Source organism: Rosa chinensis, chromosome 7, assembly GCF_002994745.2.
Source record: "Rosa chinensis cultivar Old Blush chromosome 7, RchiOBHm-V2, whole genome shotgun sequence".
NCBI lineage: Eukaryota > Viridiplantae > Streptophyta > Magnoliopsida > Rosales > Rosaceae > Rosa > Rosa chinensis.
Genome location: NC_037094.1, coordinates 30,826,790 through 30,843,496, shown reverse-complemented (window position 1 = coordinate 30,843,496; position 16,707 = coordinate 30,826,790). Strand labels below are relative to the sequence as shown.

General features: G+C 38.3%; 1 long non-coding RNA gene across 3 annotated transcripts; it reads left to right on the top strand.

The window, feature by feature from the left end:
- The first annotated feature begins 3,541 nt into the window (after positions 1 to 3,541).
- Positions 3,542 to 15,223, top strand: LOC112179955. 3 transcript variants are annotated; one of them, XR_005802885.1, is made up of 4 exons: positions 3,542 to 3,873; positions 3,954 to 4,025; positions 4,856 to 4,938; positions 15,054 to 15,223. It is a non-coding gene; the product is annotated as an uncharacterized LOC112179955 (long non-coding RNA). The 3 variants fall into 3 exon arrangements; XR_002928000.2 differs by lacking the exon at positions 15,054 to 15,223 and adding an exon at positions 9,089 to 9,362; XR_002928002.2 differs by lacking the exon at positions 15,054 to 15,223 and adding an exon at positions 5,614 to 5,813.
- The last annotated feature ends 1,484 nt before the right edge of the window (positions 15,224 to 16,707 follow it).

Genomic DNA, 16,707 nt, shown 5'->3' with positions numbered 1-16,707 from the left:
CAGAGTGATAAGTGAGAGAAGATAAGAGATGCAAAACGTTTAATCTGTTTCTGATTGTTTTAATTCTCAATGCACACTGATATCTATGTGTATTAACAAAAATAATACAAACTGATATTCGTGTGAGATGAAAACATGTCACGTCATCTGTCAATCAAAGATTCGCACGGCTATCTGTGGGAAAGTGGCAGTTGCTACAGATAATTGTGTGAATCTTCATACAGATATCAGTGCCCTTTTCACATTCCTCAATTCACAATGATATCTGTGTGTATTAACAAGAATGATCCAAAATGATGTCTGTGAAAGTTGCAAACATGTCATCTCCATATGTCAATCAAAGATTCACACATATATCTGTGGGAAAGTAGCAATTGCTACATATAACTGTGTAAAATTTCATACAGATATCAGTGCCCTTTTTACATTCCTTAATTCACATTGATATCTGTGTGTCTTAACAAGAATAATACAAACTGATACCTATGTGTGATGCAAACATGTCATGTCCATATGTCAATCAAATATTCAGATTGACATCCATGAGATAGTAGCAATTTCTACAGATAAATGTGTAAAACTTCATACACATATCAGTGCATTTTCGATACTTACACGGACGACAATGTGAAAACTCACTGTAACAGATGTCTATATGAATGAATATTAGTTTGCAAATTATAATTTGTTACTTTTGACTGATATCTGTGCATAAATAACTCAGACAAATATCAGTATAAATTGAATACTTGGTCATTCAGACAACTGTGACAAAATAAAGGCACATTGACTTCAGTGAGAAAATGTGTAAGCATGTACTTGTGTAGGACTCAGTCATTCTGTTCACACTGATATCTGTATCTATAAGTTAAGGATTAAATACTCGTTACTCCTCATACTTTTGCATGAAAAACAGTTTAGTCCAAAATTTTAAAATTAAACAGTTTAGTCTTTATTCTTTCTAATTCTCACACAACAGGTCTTAAAATGACTATTATACCCCTCACTTTTTATTTTTTTTCTCTCCTTTCCTCTCCTCTCTCTCTCTCTCTCTCTCTCTCTCTCTACATATATATATATAGTGTGTGTGTACATATATATATATATATAACATATATGTACATATCTCTCCCTCTATATATATATATATATATATATATATATATATATAGACACACACACACACGTGTGTGTGTGTGTGTGTGTGTGTGTGTGTGTGTGTGTGTGTGTGTGTATGTGTATATGTGTGTGTGTGTGTGTAGAGAGAGAGAGGCAGAAAAAATAAAAAGAGAGAAAAATAAAAAGTGACCGGTATAATAGTCATGTTAGGACCTTTTGTGTAAGAATTAGAAAGAATAAGGACTAAGCTGTTTAATTTTAAAATTTTGGACTAAACTGTTTTTTATCCAAAAGTATGAGGAGTAACGAGTATTTAGTCCATAAGTTAAAACCCATTGATTTTTAATCAGTGTGAGAGTCAGTGTGTTTAAAATTTGTCTGGGTTGCTGATTTTGCTAGTAGTATTTATAGTCGGTTGTTTCGTATGACCAATGATTAAAATATAGGTTTTTACATATCTATCAGAATTTTGAAAAAAAAAAAAAGGAATATAATAGAAAAAATATAATTTTTTAAAGAGTCAATTTATCCTTGAAGGATTAAATACTCGTAACTCTTCATACTTGAGCATGAAAAACAGTTTAGTCCAAATTTTTTAAATTAAACAGTTTAGTCCTTATTCTTTCTAATTCTCACACAACAGGTCCTAAAATGACTATTATACCCCTCACCTTTTTTTTTTTTTCTTTTCTCTTCTCTTCTCTCTCTCTCTCTCTCTCTATCAATACACACACACACACACACACACATGTGTGTGTGTGTGGAGAGAGAGAGAGAGACAAAAAAAATAAAAAATAAAAAGAGAGAAAAATAAAAAAATAAAAAGTGAGGGGTATAATAGTCATTTTAGGACCTGTTGTGTGAAAATTAGAAAGAATAAGGACTAAATTGTTTAATTTTAAAATTTTGGACTAAACTGTTTTTCATGCAAAAGTATGATGAGCAACAAGTATTTAGTCATTTATTGAATTTACATATAAATAAATATGAATGTCAACTTCATCTATATCCAAAAAAAGACCCTACGTGGTTGAAAAGTCGCATGCTGGTCTACGAAAGTATAATAATCAGACCAAGACATATGAGCCATATAAAACAAATTGTAGTGATGAACTTGATAGTTATAAATTTCTTTTGAGTTGCCAACTGTTTCTCATATAAGGGGATAATAAGGATGAATCTAACTGGATGACTGATCATGTACTTCTCCATATTGATTATATCCATAAGCGTTATATCCAAATTGCTTGTTACCTTCATGAGATTCATTTGATGTCTCACTGCGCTCTGTGCCTAAATTGATGAGTCAAAACTTAAGGCAACTAAAGAAACATCAAATGGGGTACATTAACCATTAGTTGCACATCTAATCCTCCTCCCATAAACAATGTAATATCCTGGAAATTTGTTATTATTTTCTAAGGATTTTCCATAATCAATTCAAGAGTTTTTGGTACGAGTACTATGAGCCCCCGAAAATTTTGTTTAATTTTTAGAAGGTAATTTTTCGAAAATAAGATTTTTGCACAAGGTGATTTTAGTGAAGGAATCGATTTTGGACATTTTTAGGTATCGAGACTACCAATTGGGCTATTTGAATTAAGTTTGGGCCAGTGTCCTTCCAATTGGGCCTAAAGAATTACTAAGGTTTGTTGAAGCAAAAGATTGTCGGGATTATTATGGAAGGATACAAATTGAGTTTTTAGTAATTCGAGTTTTGGGCATACGATGGAGTCGACTAAGAACATTAGTGACGAAAAACGAATAAAAAAGCGAGCTCAAAACCCGACTCAATTATTGGTTGAATTCGTCGCAGGGGTATATTTGTCATTTCACATGTACAAGTATAAATAGGAACAAAAACCCTAAAATCCCAAAGCACTCTCTCCCTCACTCTCAGCTGTTCTCTTCTCTCCCCCTCTCCCTGTGTTCTCTCTTCTTCTTCCCTCTGCCACCACCAGAGACCCCAGCTCCGGCCACCACCTCTAGTCACCACCACCACCAATCGAAACAGGACCCAATTCCGACCTAAACCCAGCAAGAATCACCGCCATGCATCGCCTCCAGCTACCGCATGCAACCACCACAGTTTCCGCCACCATGCCAAGCAGGAAAAGGGTACTTTTGATCACTTTCTCCACTCACCGCCACCACCACTCGTTCCAGCACCCAAAACCAACCAAACTTGAGCCTCACCTTTCGACATGCATCGCTCACAGCCACCGTACACGACCACCACAGTCGCAACACTACTGCTCCTCCACTTTCTTCAATTTCAGACCATACACCACCGTTTGACTCAGTAGACAAGGAAGAGTGAAACCCATGAGCATCATCACCCATCGATGCCTGGAGACCGTCGTACCAGTATCGTCAGAGGCCTCGGCCCTGCAGGCCTCGTTTTCCGATCTCCAGCTCGAATTGAGCTAAGCAACCTCCGTAGCTGGAATCAAGGCTTCACGGTGCATCAAAGCCCTAGGACCTAGACCTCCGATTCCGACTGGAGCCGCCATACGAGTTGCACGCGCCGCCCCAGGCGAGTGGACCACTATAGATCCGTAGCTCACGGTTGCCGGAAATCGTCAGGACTTCTTGACTAGGTAATCCCGTGATTTCTCTTTAGCTGGAGCCTCTAGTTTGAGTAGAGTGAACCCTAACAACTTCTTGTTTAATTTGGAGCATGAGGAATCTGCGTTTTTGAAGATTTTGGAGAAGAAGGAATTGTTGGGTCAGTTTCGATTGAAATGGGATATGGTAAGGATTATGTTCAGATTTTGTTTTGGAATGCAGAAATTGGTCAATTAATGGACTGTTAATGGTGTTATGTCTATTAGGGATCATAATGGATGAAGATGGTGGGAATGCAGCTATGGTCACTCGAATCCCCATTTGGAAAAGAAGAAACGGTAAGTGTTAGTCCCTGCCAAACCGTGGGTTTTGGTATGGTGATTGTAAAATTCTAGAGATTGTTATCGAATGGAATGAAAAGTTGGTATGCTACTTGAATGGTTAATGCTCCTTTGAGTGATCGATTGTTGTGAATTTAGCTAAAATGTGGACAAGTATGAAATGGCTAAATGTGTGGAGAAGATTAGTGTTGTTAGTTAAATTGATGACGGAGTTTGAATTTTGTCATATTGAAAAGTAAATGGTTGTTGTGAAAGAAAATGAGGAGCTTGAGTAATTATCAATGTTGAGTGGGATTCGGAAATGAAAATGGTGGATTTTATTTGATTGAGTTAAATTAAGACATTGGATTAACGTTCACGAAATAACGTTAAAAATCGAAGTATTCTAGTGTCACCATATCCCGAAGTTATCGTAAGAATGTTACTATTCGGGAATGGTGGTTGCTATTTATTTGCTTAAGATTTAAAAGCTAAATGAAATGAGGTCAAACTGGTTAACCGAAACTTTAAACATGGAAAGAAGTGTGATCACCATATCCCGAATGAGCGTTACTACGTTAAGTAAATCGTTTGGGAATGGTAATCATCATTTGTTTTCTTATAGTAGTAATGCTAAACAATTTTTGGGTCAAAGTGCTAAGTATAATCACCATATCCTAAATGATTCAAATGCTACATCATTTGGATTATTTGGGAATGTATAATAGGTTTTAACGACTAAAGGAAAATTTGATGGACTTCAAGGAAGTTAAAAAAATGCTTGGGTTGCTCGGTTAATTGAGTTATAGTGTAGTCAATGTACTCATTGATTTAATTTTATTTCAAAGGACTCGAGCATGTGCACATGGATTTGGACAAATGATCGAAAGTCAAGAACGAACCCGAATGTTGACGAGCACTCCAATTCCAGGTAGGGTGAGCTGTCCCTTCCTTGTTAGAAGCTTATCTATATGTGGAATGCTCTAATATCATAATATGTTGCCTACAAATACGTTTTTGGTTGTTCATTAGTCGATGCTTCGTGATATCCGTGTTTCCATAACTGATAATTGTTTATTGCGAAAACCGAGGCTAGACTTGCATGTTGAGATACTGTACCTATTGTAAGTTTGTACTTGTGACCTGAAAGTCCTAGACGCGTAGATTCCTAAGGATCCTACGGTGTCGATAACCGTGAACCTCCAGAAGGGGCTGTGCTCCTATGTTTGTCGAAGAAAGGTGAGTACAGACAGTGAACCAGTCATAGGAGACTCAGAGCTAGAAAATGGATACTTTCGCTACTTGTAGTCACAAGGATTATAGAGTAGTTAGCCGGTTCTCGAAGGATGATGAACCGGGTCGATCACCGATTTGTTTGAGTTTAGCCGGCAGGTAAGTATCTCAGAGCTCCAAGTTGTGTGAAACAAATTGCACATGTTTTATAAAAGAAAACAAATGTTTGTAATTGCCTCTTTTAAAAGTATTTTTCAATAAATGTGCACAATATTATGTAGCAAATATTTTCAAGTATATTATCTTTCAAACCTAGCATGGTTGGGTCAGCCCCTACTGGGCATGCGAGGACGAAAGCTTATCCCTACTATAGTGTGCAGGTTCGAGCATGTGGTTAGGAAGCGTACAGGGGAGCCACATGACCCGGCTTGGCGTATTTCTCTTTGACTTTGTTAAAAGAAGGTTTTGGTCCTTTATCAGATTTTAAACTAACTTATTTATTTACTTTTTATTTATTTGTTTCCTATTCGATTATTTACAAAAATTCCGGGAGACCCGTAACCCTGAGGCGCGTCTCCCATACTTGTATTTACTTAGTGATTTGTTGTTTTCCAAATTGGGCTCCTATTGTAAGCCCAAATCCTTTAGCCCACTTTAAATTTCGCTTTTGAAAACATGTTGTTCGGTTGCTAGATGACTTGTCCAAGAAAGTGTTTTGTAAACCAACAATCTGAACCCAAAAGGCCTTGTGATTTCGGGTTGATGAGTTATCGGGATGTCATTCGTGACATGTCGGTTTCTCATTGGCTCGGGGTCGCGGCGCTGTGGGACCCCTCTCCCGGGTCACCTCAAGTACGTGGTTTGGGAATGGAGTGGAATTATTTTCGGACGAATAATTATTCGAATCCCACAGTTTTAGGGAAGTCACGAAGTTTGACTTTTCATACGTTGGGTTTCTCCAATAACTTCATTCACAAAAGTCATAAAGCGCGTTGATACGAGTTCGTGGATATGTGGAATGCAAAAATTGGAGTTTGTATGAAGAAGTTTCAGCAATTGGAAAAATTTACATTTTGGTTAAATAGGAAAAATTCTGAAAAAAATCAGAAAAACCCTAAAGTTTCCATTTTCGGAAACCTTTTCCCTCTCCTCTCTCCTTAGCTTTTCCGAGCAACCAATTTTGTCCTGCTGTTTCTCTGTCATCCGACCACCGTTGGCCAGGCCACGGATTGCGTTTGCTCCTTCTCTCCTCCCTCTATACGTCTGTGGATGTATCATCGCTCGATTTGAGCTATAGAAGGTGTAGCAAGGCGAGGAACATCTGTGGCGGCACAGCGTCAGAGGCTCGTCGGAACTCATGTTTTAGGTCACCTCAGGTGACGATTCTTGGGGGCTTTTGGAGCCCAGAGGACGTAAAAGCTTTCCCTCAAGGTGGCTTGCAACGATTCAAGTGTGGAGGTCGACTTTTGAAGATTCGGATTCTAGGGTTCATCGAGTTTCAGAGTTTTCGAGGTAAATTCCGACCATATGACTTCGATTTTGACTTTGTGCTAGTTATGAATGTTGATGTACATGTTGAGAGGAAGAGTTTCGCATAGGTCTCACCGCCTAATTCAGAGGTCATCGACACCTTAGGGACAGTTTCTCTTCCTGATTTTGATCTACTCATCGATATGAGCATTTTGATATACAAAACTTAATTTTTGGAGATCCGATAAGCATTTTAGGGTTTTTTGTGATTTCGAACCGTTCAGGATTCGATCAGTGTGGATTCGATTGTTCGATCAACTTGTAGCTTTGGTGTATCGATCGTTGAAGTATTCCAGAGACTTTGGATGGTCTCGGATGAGGTTTCGCTCCGATTGGCATTACTTTTGGGGATTTTAGTTCAAAATGGGGGTTTTGGACTTTAATCGCTTATGATTTGTGAACTAAGTTGAGACCGTATGTGATTAGGTACTTGACGAAGTATTATTGGACGGATATTTTATGGTTGTGCTACTCTGTTCTGTATAGACGACGCAGTAGGATTCAGAGGTGAGTAATCTCACAATGTTCATTTACGAATGAAGTTACCTTATCGTTTTGAGAGTTATTTATTTAACTGCAAACTATAGTTGGTATTAGTGGCATTCCTTAGTGAATAACTATGTGTGTGTGTGTGTATTTACTTGAAATATATACATTCTTATGGGTTGATGGGTGATTTAAACAATATGTATGACGGGTTTCATTCTATTGTTTTGAGGCTTGACTTTTCAGGAGACAATAGGAATTGGGAATTTCTATTGTTTTGAAAAGTATCAAGATTTAGTGTGAGTTGCTTTAACGAGAGTTGAAATGTTTTGATTAGACGACCGGAGGTCTGAAGATCTGAGACTGACGGGTTGTGATTTCTCCTTTTGAGTTGATTTAATATTTTGGGTCCAGAGTGACTTGCTTAATGTTTTGAATCTGATGACCGGGGGTCTGAGGATTCAGAGGTCATGGGGTGACATCTCCTTTTGATTTGGTTTAACATTTTGGGTCCAGGGCGACTTACTTAATGTTTTGACCTGACGACTGGGGAGGTCTGATGATTGGGGGTCACAGGTAGTGACATCTCCTTTGGGAGTTGAGTAATATTTTGGTTCTGAGTGACCGCTTTTAAATGTTTTAATCTGACGACTTCTAGAGGTCTAAGGATTCGAGGTCGCTGGGAGTGACCTCAGGCACATATATCTGGAATCACGCCTTTGGCTTGGCGAGTAATTATGATCAGTTAGAGCTCTAGTCTGTTGCCATTGTAGTCATGGAGAGTAGTGGAGAGCTACTTGATACTCATGAGTACGCGTTTTAAAAAGTAGTTTCGGGGATTCTTTCTTTTAAATGTCCAGGGTGGACTTGTTTATCATATTTAATTGTCAGAGTTTCAATTAATATGATTTTGTCACGGGGTGACTTTTGTTGTTTGTTTGGGGAAAGACATATTTAATTATCAGAGTTTTAATTAATATGATTTTGTCACGGGGTGACTTTTATTGTTTTTTTGGAGAAAAGACATATTTAATTGTCAGAGTTTCAGTTAATATGATTTTGCCACGGGGTGACTTTTATTGTTTTCTTTTGGGAAAAGAATATTGTTTTGGGAAGCATGGTATGTGTTCCTTTTCCCTAGTTAGTTAATACGCGTATTAAACGCGTATAAAACTTCAGTATGCGTATAATTGAAAAAAACTTTAGTACGGCGTATTGAAATTGTAGACTCGGTTTTTTTCGCGTATTATTGAGTTCGACCTTTTAAAACACGTTTTATACACGTATCTGTTTTATACGGAGTAAAAATACTTGAAATTTGAAAAAAAAATTAAAGCGGTAGTTAATTAAAACCCGTATAAAACTTCAGTATGGGTATAATTGAAGAAAAACTTATGTATAGCATATTGTAATTCAAGCGCCTGATTATATTTTACTTGGGTATCATATCATTTTTTTCATGTTTTATCACATATCATAAATGATATAAAATAAAAGCAAAAATTTAGAGTAGATTATTAGTTATTTTCTTACAAAAATAGTGTTTTATATATCCGTATTTTTGAACCCGTTTTTTTATACTACTTGCTGAATTATACACGTATAATTCAAACTTATAAATTTGCCGTGTTGTGTTTTTTTGACCGAATATTTGACCGTATTGTTAAACTAGGTAAACCGAATAATACACGTACGTTTCTTTGCCGAATTATACGCGTCCTGTTTTTTACTAACTAGATCCTTTTCTCGAGTTGAAAGGTTTTCCTCATTTTGGTGAGAGTTGTGTGGGTTATATTTTGAGTTACTCATACGAGCTTTCATAAACTTACCAGGTCTGTTCTGTGTCAACCCGGTGCATGATTCGATGATGTAGGGGTTAATCCTGCGAGTCAGGGTAATTGTGGCTGAAGCTGGTTCTGATAGTTGCAGCTTTATGGTAGGAAGCCAATTTTGTGACTTTACCTTTATTCAGACTTTCGCTTGTAGTAAGCTTGAGGAGCATTTACTTATTATTTTGTTGTGGCAATTTAATTCATAAATTTCTGTAATATATGACTCTGCAGAGCAAGTATATATTGACATTGTGGGTTTAGGGCATCAGTATGTACTTGGTTTAGGTATTTTGTATTGATGGCTGAACCATCGCGCATGTATAGCTATGAGATTATATATTAAATTTTTTTTTTTAAATCGGGCCGTGACAAACAATATTCTCTTGAACATCGTGACCAGCTGTTCTAGTACAGACTACACAGAGTCTAATTGCACCTTATTTTTTACATTCTTGTGCGAATCATAACCTATTAGTCTATTCTCATCGTCTGAAACCTTCATGTAATGGAGACCAATCTCATAATGAATTCTCCTCACCTAGATTCATCTTGAGAAAATTTCTCCCCACATGGATTCTACTCCTCACTCGGACTTCCCTTGAAGGGAATACTCCTCACCCATATTCACCTTGAGGATATCTCTCTCAAACAAATTTGCATTTAAAGAATTACTTCTCACTTAGATTCTCCTTGAGAGGATTTCTTCTCACCCAGCTTCGCACTTAGAAGATTTCGCTTTACCCAAATTTCCCTTTAGAGGTTTCACTTTGAGATATTTTTCCCAAACAAGTTAATTTCCGAAACAAGATTTCTTCTTACCTAAATTCTCCTTGAAAGGATTTCTCCTCACCCATTTTACCTTGAGAGGATTTTGCTTCACCTAAATATGCCTTTAGAGGTTTCATTTCGAGGTATTTTTTCCGAATAGGTTAATTATTTGTCTCTTTATTAGGTCATATCCTGACTAGAAACCATTGTTAAAATTTGGATTAAATTCTGCTTACTACTCTGTACTTTCAAGGGTTCATCCCTGCACTTTTATTTAATCAGAAAAGTCCTCGCACTCTCAAATTTCATCAAATCGATCCATTGCGTTAGTATTCTGTCAATTTTCTTTGTTAAGGGGCTGACGTGGCACATTTTCACAGGGAAATTCCTAAAATACCCCTACTTAAAGCCTCTTCCTGCAGAAGCATGCTTCACTCTCTCTCCCACTTCTTCTTCCCCAAACCCTCTTTCCTTCTCTTTCTCTTCTCCCCACCCAAAAAAATGGAGGAGAAGAAGAAAACCCATCTCTTATTTTCCCTCACCTTTACTCTCCTCCTCTCCTTTTCCGTCGCCCTCGACCACCAAACCCTCCTCCTCTCCCCCTTCCCCTCCCGCCCCTACTCTCCCCCAACCCGAATCATTCTCCTTCACCTCCGAACTCGACCTAGATTCCATCTCCCTCCAACTCCACCACCTCGATGCCCTCTCCTCCAACCAAACCATCTCCCAGCTCTTCCACCTCTGCCTCCACCGCGACGCCCTCCCCTTCACCTCCCTCACCTCTCCCTAGCCAGCATCGGCGTCGGCACTCCCCATAAGTACCTCTACATGGTCCTCGACACCGGCTCCGACGTCGTTTGGCTCCAGTGCGCCCCTACAAATGCTGCTACTTGGACTCTAAGAGGCTAGATGATGGAGTCGGGGCAGGACCTGAAGCTGCAGTTGTTGATCCGGGCGATGTTGGGGTCGTGGTGGGAGAATTCGGCGGCGATTTCGGAGGGGGTGATGAAGGAGAGTTTGGATTTCCGTTAAGGGTGTGGTTGCGGGAGGAGGTTGTGGTCGGGACAGTTGCCGAGGGCATTGAGGATGGAGTGGGTCTAGGCGACGTCGAAGACGGCGCAGGTCATGGTGGCGATGACTTTGGGGTCGGAGAGGTAGGGCATCTGGCTGAGGAGGATGAGGATGGTTGCTGGGGTATGATCAACTGGTGCTGGCCACGTTTGTGTGTGAGTTTGTGTTTATACTAAACCAAATGATGAGCCAACTTTCTTGTTTTGTGTTTTGCTTACCGAATGGTTCATTCTGGGCTTGTTTTTTGAGTTTCTGGTCATGTGTATTTTTGGTTGATGGTGTTGAAAGCACAGAGTCTTCTCATTGATTGTTGGGGGTTTTATCTCTGTGAGTTGCTCTTGATTTCAGTACTCTTGCTTGGATGAGTTCATATTTGGAGTCTTTGATATGTTTTGGTGTGCATTTGATTTTGGTATGACCTTCCAAGTGAGCTAGTAGTGGGGATCGATCTTCGGAAGTTGGTTGAGAATTGAACAAGGGAAGAACTGAGAAGAAGGAGAGTTTGTGTTTATACTTGTATGGGTATTTTGGGAATTTCCCTGTGAAAAAGTGCCACGTCAGCACCTTAACAGAGAAAATTGACGGAATAGTGACGGAATGGATCGATTTGATGAAATTGAAGAGTGCGAGAACTTTTCTGATTAAATTAAAAGTGCAGGGACTGAACTGACGAACCCTTAAAAGTACAGGGTAATAAGTAGAATTTTACACCTCCACATAACCTTCATATTCCATAATGTATGTTTTTTTTTTTAATCTATTTTTTGCTTCTTTTTTTTTTTTCACTAGATTTTATAGATATTGAGTTCATTTTATCGGGATATATCTTAAATATCTTATATATCGAGAAAATTTGACGATATCGAAGAAATTTCGCAGAAACGATGAAAAATAAGATATTTTCTCCCTATGATATATTGGTCCCTCCAAAAAGAAGATATCAAATCACAGATATGTCAATCCTTGAGTATGAGTTAGGACATTGTAGCGTTGCACATAATATGGGTTAAAAATAAGGTTGCCACTTGGTTTGGTAATTACCAAACTGACCAGTTACCAATTGATGTTTTAAGTTTGGTAAACTGACTTTTTGGTAACTAAGACAGATAAAACTGAAATAGAAAATTACCCAAAAAGTTTGTTTGGCTTTGGTAAATATCAAATCTACCAATTATCTAAATATTAGCTTTATATACTATGATTTTCAATACACATACATGTATATTAAGAAATAAACATAAAATTTTTCATTATAGTATGAACATTACTACATATATTACATTAATAATACATGTATTTTAAGTAGCCTAGTCAAAGATAATTATATAATGTAGTTTTATTGAAATGACTAAAACTTGATGTCATATATATAAAAGAAAGCTATTATTAGTAGATGAATACAAAGTTTACGACTATAAAATTGAAAAACCTAGTTTTGTTCATTCTAATTTTTATTACAAAGAATTAGTTGTTCTAAAGTTGGTAATACCGAAAACCGAAATACCAAATTTTCTTGATATGATTATAAACCAAAAATTTTAGTTAGTAATTGGTAGCTCAATTTTGAAACCGAAAGTTTTGGTTTTGAAGTTGGTAATATATACCTATAACCGATTCGAATCGACCGGGTGACAGCTTGTGATGCACCAAAAATTCGTATTTATTTTCCGAGGATTTTCTGAAATTTAAATTGTGGGTATCGGACGGTTTCGTGGCTCGTGGATGGAGCGGAAGTGTTTCGGGCGAATAATTATTCAGGAATCGTCATTTAGGGGGGGCGCAAGGGTTGACTTTTTATTCGTTGGGATTCTCTGAAAACTTCCTTCATGAAAGTTGTAGAGCGCGTCGATACGAGTTTGTGGACATGCAGAACTCGAGAATCGGAGTTCGTATGAAGAATTTTATGGGCTTCGGAAAAACTTTCCATTTTGGTATAAAAGGACGAAAATTTCCAGAAATTGCAAATAAGGCCAGATTTCCCAAAACGGAAACCCAGCTCTGTTTTGTCTCTCCCCGAGTCCGATTTCACCTCTCCACTTTGCCGGCGTCGTTCTCCTTCGTCCGGCCACCTTTGGACGCAATTCAAAGTGGGTTCTCGTCGCCTTAATCCCCTCTAGAGGTCTGTGGAAGGATTGATGAGAGATTCGAGCTGTGGAGGGAGCTATATCGACTGGAAGAGTCCGCTCTTGATTGGAGTTGGCCATTTCGGCCACCTTTACCGGTGATTCTTGAGGGCTTTTGGAGCTCATAGGACGTAGATGCTTCTACCAAAGTGGCTTGGAGCGATTTCACTTGTGGAGGACGAATCGAAGCTTTGAAATTCTAGGGTTTCCATCGAGCTATTTTGTTCTAAGGTAAAATTCGATCAATTGGTTCATAATTGGACTTTAATGTAGTTATGAAAATTTAAATTGGAGTTGAGATGAAGAACATTGGTGTTGGGAGTTTTATCAAATTCTGACTTTGGGCCGGCGGAGGCGCCGCCACTGTGTTGGTGTTTTCCGGCTATTTTCGGCCACCTCAGGGATAGTTTCTGTTCTTGAATTCGATCTACTCGTCGATACGAGCATTTCGATATATTGTTTGTAATTTTTGGAGATCGTATGAGCATGTTAGGGTTTTTACGGTTTCAGACCGTTTGATGTTTCGATCCGTGAGGATCCGACTATCCAATCGACTTGTGGTTTGGCATATCGATTGTAGAAGTATTCCAGAGACATTGGGTGGTTTCGGATGTGGTTTCGCCTCGATTGGCATCACTTTGGGGATTTTAGTTCAAAACAGGGGTTTCAGACTTAAATGGTTTATGGATTGTTAGTAAGTTGAAACCGTATGTGATTAGGTACTTGACGAGGTATCCTTGGACGGTTGTTTTGTGGTGTGGCTGCCTTGTTCTGTATTGAAGACGCAGCGGGAGTTTTGAGGTGAGTAATCTCACGATGTTCATTCACGAACGGGTTTAATTTATTGTTTTGAGAGTTATTTAGTTAACTGCAAACTATTGTTGGTATTAGTGGCATTCATGAGTGAATGACCATGTGTGTATATATATATTTATGTGAAATATGTATATTCTTGTGGGTTGATGGGTGATTTATGCAATAGGGATTGATGATTTTCATTCTATTGCTTGAGGCTTGACTTTTCGGAAGACAATGTGTTAGGAATTGGGAATTCCTATTGTTTGCGAAGTGTCAAGATTTGTGTGGGTTGTTTAATGTTTTGATCTGATGACTTGGGGAGGTCTGAGGATTTGGGGTTGCTGGGAGTGATCCGTGTGGTAATCTATGTGAGGATCAGTGTGATGATCTGTGTAGTGATCTATGTGATGATATGTGTAGTGATCTGTGTGATGATCAGTGATGATCTGTGTAGTGATCTATGTGATGATGTGTGTAGTGATCTGTGTGATAATCTGTGGTGATCGGTCTGACGATCGAGACTTCACACCTTTGGCCGGGTGAGTGGATACGATCAGTTAGAGCTCTAGTCCGTTGTTGGTACATCATGGGGGTAGCGGGGAGCTATCTGATGCTAATGAGTACGTGTTTTTAAAAGAGAGTTTCGGGGATTCTTTCTTTTAAATGTCCTGGGAGGACTTGTGAATCATATTCTATTTGTTAAGTTAACGATAGATATGATTGAGGTGTGTGTTGATGTGTTGCTTTGTCCAGGTTGGACCGATGTGTTGTTTGTCCAGGTTAGACCGATGTGTTGTTTTGTTCAGGTTGGATCAATGTGTTGTTTTGTCCAGGTTGGACTGATTTGTTGTTGGTACATCATGGGGGGTAGCGAGGAGCTATCTGATGCTCATGAGTACGTGCTTTTAAAAGGGAGTTTCGGGGATGCTTTCTTTTAAATATCTGGGGAGGACTTGTGTATCATATTTAATTGTCAGAGTTTCAATTAATATGATTGTGATTTGAGTCTTTTTCTTTTGGGAAAAGAATGTGTTGTTTTGAGAAAACAGGGTGTGTGTTCCTTTTTACGAGTTGATGGGTTTCCTCGTTAAGCGAGTTGTGCATGTGTGGTTTTTGAGTTACTCATACGGCTTGCAAAAACTTACCGGGTTTGTTGTGTGGCAACCCGGTACACCATTCAAACGGTGTATGAGTTATTTCTGTAGGTCAGGATGATCGTGGCTGAACCTGAGGTGGCGTGCTAGTAGCATTACGGTAGGAAGTCAATTTTGTGACTTTACCGTTATAAAGACTTCCGTTGTAGTGAGCTCTGAGGAGCATTTAAGTTTTATTTTATTATTGACAATTTAACTCGTAAGCTTGTGTAAGATATAACTCTGTGGAGCGAGTGTATGTAGATTTTGAGGGTTCAGGGCATCAGTATGTACTAGGTTTAAAGGGAAAAAGTTTCCAGGTATTTTGTATTGATGGCTGAACGATCGCACATGTATAATTATGAGATTATATATCGATTTTTATGTGTGTGAAAAATCAGGGGCGTGACACAGCTCTAGTTAAAAAGCAGCCCTAGTTAAAAAGGTCATCTATATCATAAGGCAGTATGACTCATCAAAGAAGTTCCAAGAATTAGGCCAAGGCTTACATTGACAAGAGATTGCCTGCCACAATTAGCATATGAAAATACTTTGATGAAACATTTTTTTGGGTTTCGGGGATTGATAGACACGTTGCAATCCTTATTGGGCAGAAATCAAAAAATTCACACAGAAAGCACAATTTTGGTTACGAAGTGAAAACCTCAATTTTGAAATTAAAAACATTGCGGGGCTCTTACTCTTGAGAACCCAAATAAAATCAATCAACTTATTGATGAAGGATATGATTATTTACAAACACATAAAGCTCTCTATGCGGCTACAATCTCTAGACTCACTAGAGAGGTGCTTGTCTTGAATCTTGACCTTCTTCTTCACTTGAACGATCTGCAAATATCGCTCCACTTGCACCACCAATCTTCTCTACTGATATCGAGAGAATCAATGCATGTATATGAATGAACAATGAAACACTTAGACACAGAACAAGTGTTTCATGGACTCCTATGGAACTCTTTCTAAGCAAGCAAGACACACAATAATTCTTGCATCAAAATCCCTACCCAATCAACGCTGCTTTTTTGAATATATTGAGGAGAAAATAAATTCTCAACAATTAAGACTTAACCCTAATTGGACTCCTACTAGAAAAGATCTTTAATAAAAGATATCCAATTAAAATAAACAAATCCTAAATCACCTAGGACTTCAAAAGCACGATTTTATCAGTTGAAAAATATCTTTGTAAAATAAAATCTAAAACCCAAAAGATACTTTCCAAAATTGGACTCCCAAAAACGGAGGGTTGACTAGGACTAATTCGGGTTGACTCGGTGTTACAATCCCGTACTTATGCATGAGATGCAATTACCTGAAATTCTTTGAGATCAGTTTTGATGAACTTTGTAGGCTTCTTCAGTGCTTTGTATAGGGATGCCAACACATCAAGTGTAAACCTTATACCTACAGCATCTGTGACGACCACCACAACAGCGAGGACCATTTTAGACAACAAAACACATGCATTCTGTACCATGCTTGTTGATAAAGATTTTCAGCGGACCAAGATCAGGTTTCACCTGATCCAACTCATGATTGTTTCATAATTTAGATTAGCATAATTTCTTAAGAAAAAGGAGCGACGAAGTAGATTTTGGGGTCCTTCTTGGGTACGTAGTGTTTGAGGATAATGAGGTATAGGGCAATGTTGCAGTAAAACTAGGCAACTCACCCGTGCGATGCTGCGGATTTGTAAATTTTATCT